The sequence below is a fragment of the Scophthalmus maximus genome, chromosome 6 (genome assembly GCF_022379125.1).
Source record: "Scophthalmus maximus strain ysfricsl-2021 chromosome 6, ASM2237912v1, whole genome shotgun sequence".
Lineage (NCBI taxonomy): Eukaryota > Metazoa > Chordata > Actinopteri > Pleuronectiformes > Scophthalmidae > Scophthalmus > Scophthalmus maximus.
In genome coordinates this window covers 16,947,934-16,953,544 of record NC_061520.1, presented here as the reverse complement: position 1 = coordinate 16,953,544, position 5,611 = coordinate 16,947,934, and positions in this window count along the sequence as shown.

The following is a 5,611-nucleotide window of genomic DNA, read 5'->3' as shown; positions in this document are numbered from 1 at the left end:
GTGGGGGAGGGTATTCCATTCAGATCAGAGTATCATATTAACAGAGCAACTACTCACTTTGGTGAATTCAAACCAAGTTTATTTTTTTTTATTTTTTTTAAATTAATGTCAAACTGCTTCAGGTAAACACTGAATAAAATTAGAGTTTTTATTGATCAGTGAATACTGAGGAACAATGTCACCATGGTCACATCTACCCTGAGCTGTGTGCCATAGTATGACCCTTTCAATGCAGGGGAGGGTGTTAGTGAAGCTGGCTTCAAATGTTTAATTTGAACGGGAGGGTTGTCCGAGTGTGAGATTGGCTTTTTTATATATATACATATATATATATAGTCAAGAATAAAATTAGAATTTGGCATTGAATTCTAACCCTGCATTGTGAATCCAAATCATGCCACATTCAATTAAAATGCCTGAACCAACAAAAGCACTTAATGTAATGTTTGTAACACGTGCATACTGATGAATCTACTAGCCATAAACTGCCTGTGTAGGTCAGCATGATATGGCTTCAATTATAATTAAAAAAGCGTTAAGTCACTTAAATTCTAATGTAATTGCAATTTATCTTGTCTCTTTTTTTTCAAAGATCTTCTTTTTCTATTATAAATTGGTGTTTATGTAATGTTATTTTTGTCCGATGTTTTGCAAATCAAAAATAAACAGTTGTACATAGCAGCAGGCTTCTGTGTGATTGATTCATATAATACTATACACCATTTACAATAAGTCCTTTCAACATGCATCCCCAATAACAGTTGTATCATAATGATCCCAACAGACCATCAACAAACATGTACTATGTACAATGTTTTCAAAGCAACATGATTTAAGATAAGACAAAACAGAATATACTAAAAATATGTCACCGAGGAGAGCACATGGCCCCGCTGAGCACGACAGTCCCCTTAAATTCAATCAAGCTGCACCACATTGCACACACTCTCAGATATCAGTCGCCTAAATATTCATCTACCTTTTACTCATCAATCTACACTTAATGCCCCATTATGACAAGATTACAGGGTACTGGGTGTCACAGCCACGCAGTCCATCAGGTTGTTGGTCACCTTTCTTATCTAGGTTCACCTCCTTTTGCTCAGTTTAGTCAGGCGGCAGAATGTTTTTTGTTGTCTTCATCAGACCCCCACTCGATCAACATCAAAAGGACCTGAGATCATTTCAAGTGTTATATTAAATGGTCAGAATACTCAGTTTTCCTCTTTGATAAATTATCAGAAATACTCTTAAGTATTGTCTTTGCCTATTCATTATGGTGTATTAAGTGAAGACTGATGCACTGTAATGTGTGATATAAAAACATAAATGCAATTTTTTTTTATTCATCTCCCTGTTAAGTCTTTGTTTCTAATACACACCTGATCATCTTTTCCTTCATAATACTGATTATGAAATTCTCTATATTTACACATTTATAAATATTGTTTATGGATATACTGCATGTCCCATTTGGATTATATTCCCAGTTATTTACACACATATACACATACAAGACCAGCTTTTTGTTGCTTCTGCTAAGCAGCATTACCAGAGATAGGCTTTGTGTTTTCACATCACAGTGAACATCAAAGATATTCAGTGTCTGAATTATTTTAGAATTAGACTCTTCTATTTCTGACTTGGCTTCCTTGGGATTGCTCAATTTAAACTTTTATATTCTGTCTCGAACTGTCTACATGGGTCTTAAAAACAAAAATTGCAAGTTATCATTTAACCATCGGGGGGCGCTGTCTCTCACTACATGGGTTTGCACTCCCTCATAGACCTGGTGACCTCTGACTCGACGCTGAGGTCAGCCGTGAACAGTTTATTTAGGTGATACTGGACAGCCCCTCACCACAACCCTGTGGTGAGCGCAGCAGCGCTGGATAACGCACACAGCAGGCTCGTGTCAAGATGTGTATCTGACATGTGTACAATATGTCGGGAGAGATTTGAGCTCACCTCAGCTCACATCTCTCTGGTTGGTCATGCATGGGACAAGATTGCACGAGTGCCGATGTGTAGGGGGAACAAAATAAAAGGTTATCAGAAAAATCCAGTCATCGCGCGACAGTTAATTGTCAGCGCTGGTGCGAAGCGGAGGCCCTTCTTTTGGCTGCTGATAAGGTTGCGCTCGTGCAGCCTGCTGAACCGTTGTGTCTGTGCAAGAGGTTAGATGAAGGAAAGAGTGGCTCTGGTTGCAGCGACATCCCTTAGGTGAGGGCTTTCTGGCTGCACTATCTCACAGCAGAGCGAGAAGAAACTGCACACCCTGTAGTTTTCCACGACGTTGTATTGGTGGCCACACATTCCTTTCTATAGGTAATAAGCAGTGCTGACAAACAGCAGTTTCATGCATTACTCAGGTGTCTGACGGTGAAACAGCAACAGTCCTATTTTAGGATGGTTCTATTAAGAAACAGGCGGAATTGTATTCAAATGTTTATATTTTTGTTTTTATTCGAGTGGCACTGATTTGCACTATCTATGAGCCCCAACAAGTTTAGTCCATTTAGTCCACTTGTACAAATTGACATAAACAATAATTTGGTGTAAAACCGTCTGAATATTCGTTAAATCTTACAGTTTTCCTTTCACAAACAGAAATCTGTTCCTTTAGATACTGGATCACTTCTGAGGAAGTCTCACATACTTAATGTCATTATTTTCTGTTAAAGCTGCACTCATCGACATTTTTGTATTAATAATTGGACGTGAGGCATGAGGAGCACTCATTTACAGATGGCAATTTGAAAAAACGATATGAAAGAATGCACAAATACGAAAAAAAAATATTTTGGGATTTGAAAAGCGGATGGATTTGGTTTAAGATGTTAGTTGTAATATTGGATATTTATCAATCAGGGCTGTAGTGTGTAGTTCTTTGGTTTTCAGGTCTGTCTCTAACTCTACTGTTATCATTATCCATCCACAAGACAAAAAAACAACAACTCTAAAAACACACTGTACCTCCCACACACTCCAAATGATAAGCACACACATTTTGGTGAACATATATATAGTTGAGCATTTAGCTGTTACAGAGGCAAATATTTCCAACTGGAAATGGTGGAGGCCAGGTGGAGAGAGATGTGACTCCAATTGAATGTTAATGTTGCCCCGTACCTGCTCGATGTGGACTTCATGAAGTGATGAACGGTCAGTGTTTGGTTTTTTTCGCCTCTCTCAAGTAGACTAAAAAAAAACTTGAAAGTTTCTGTTGAATAGATAAATTAGTAAACATATCATGGTTATTGTTATTTTTTTATCTGGAGTAAAATAACATGGTTTTATAAATGGTGGAAAAGGTATAACTGGAACACTTGAACAAGAAAATGTCGATATATCAGTTCATCTCTGGCTTTTTCCTGCATGGATCCAACTTTACGCTCAGTGACCAGAGTCACACAGGGACAGTTACTCGTTTTGGCACAGTTAGATTTTGGGGTGAGGCAGAGACTTGTCATGGGTACCAGATAAAGTCACACAGACACACACACACACACACACACACTGCAGAGTAACCCCAGTGTACAAGTACAATGGGATGGTCCTCAAAGGCACTTATTCCTGTCTGCGGGTGTATTAATACATAAGGGTCGAGCTCTCTCGTGTTATCAGAGACCTATACCACAGCATGTAACCGTGTGTTTTGCCAGGAATACCCCTGCCACCATAAGTTGTGTTTTATTTTTGCGCCCCGGCTTGGGGTATGACTGTTCAGCTGGCACATAGCCGCCTGCAGGGGGATGTCAGTTGTGACTTTCCAGTAATAATAAGGGCGTGTTGTTTTCTGTGTGCATATCTCTTGTACATGTGTGCGTGTGCGTGTGCGTGTGCGTGAGAGAGAGAGAGAGAGAGAGAGAGAGAGAGAGAGAGAGAGAGAGAGAGAGAGAGAGAGACGGAGAGAGAGTTTTATTTCAAACTAAATACCCAGTCACGAGAGAGGAGGCTTCTTTTTCTTCTCTTTTCTATTGATTCTGTGCTCACTTATGTAGATTGGATGTTGGATGTCCTCTGTGCAAGTCATCCAAATATCATTAGGGCTGAACCTGACATGTGGTTTTGCTTGAGACTGTGAGGAAAGCCTGCATTGGCCTGTGGATGTTTCTATACTCTCAGACTCAGACTCAGTCATATTTTCTCTGCTCTCACAGAGCTGGTGGAGCCGCGGCGAAAAAACAGAAACGCAGAACGTCCACGAGCCTGCGTTCTATGAGAGATTCTGAGATGTAGCATTCATGAGGCTCAAGGCACTCCTTCACCGTGAACAGTAGCAGAACAGGCAAGCGTTGAGTGCCGGGGCCGCAGCATTAATGACCCTATTATTTATTATTACACAGCCGAGTGATCACATCTCACAAAGTGGTTTAAAAATGACACAAAGGAAAAATACTGAGAGGAAAAAATAGTTGGAATGACTAAAGTTCTTTTTTCTCAATCCTTTTCTTCCTGAGCTGAACATTGTTTCTAGGGAAAGAAAAACATCTTGGCTTTTTTTCTTTTTTTCTGTTGTTCTTGTGCCCTCCTTACTTTCCAGGCAGAAGGAAGAGGGCAGTGTGTGTGTGTGTGCATGAGTGTGTGTTGAAGGAAGCGTTCTCCTTGGAAAATAATGGCTGCAAAGTCACATTTAACAGCCAGACATTTCCTCCGTGTTTTCCCGTGCCCTATATTTATATTCTGCAACTGCCCCCAACACACACACACACATACACACACACACACACAGTCATGTGGTTTCTATAATGGCCCTCATATCATCATACATGAAGTCTAGTTTCTGAGGTTTTGCACAATAAACATGAATTTAACTTATATTGCCGTTTCCGCTCCTACATGTACAGTATAAGGCGATAAATCAAAATTACTGAAGAACAAACATAACTCCTGTACTGCACATGACAGTAGCTGTTTGTCTTATTGCCATATTATTCATTTCTGATCATTGCTAATCATTCATTCTCAAGACTTCTGTTGCAAATGTGGAAGCTACATTTATAAAAAATGGATTTGTTCTTTTAAAGCTATGTTTAATATATGTTATTCTTTTTTTTTTTGCTGTTGTGCAGCCTTGCAGGGTCCAACCAAACAACACGACACAACTCAGTTGAAAGTATCCCATGCTAATAGCAAATGAAAGGCCATTGATTTCATTCTCAGGACGAACTCTGTTCAGAGTAGGAGCAAAAGTATGTGCATTGATGGAAGAGTCCCCTTATTATTATTTTCTGACGATATTGCCTTTCTGATGATTGTTGTTTGCTGCAGTTCATGTAAACTAAAAATTGGACACACATGGTCTGAAAACTGGAGCAAGTCTTACACCTATGTGTCGTCTACAGAGGGAGAGAAAGTTTTCAATGAGTCAAACTGAGAGCAAGTTTCTTATCTACATGAGTATGAAGCAAAGTTTACCCGTGTCATGCTACATACAATTTACACCACTGATGTGCCATATAATGCATATGCATATAGTAAGTGCTTTGAGCTTGTAAGGTGTCTTGAAATAAATATATGACCGTATACAGTATACAAAAATCTATTTTTACTATGAGCAATCAGAGAGGTTGTTGGTATTTGCCTAACCAGGGCATTGCACAGCATT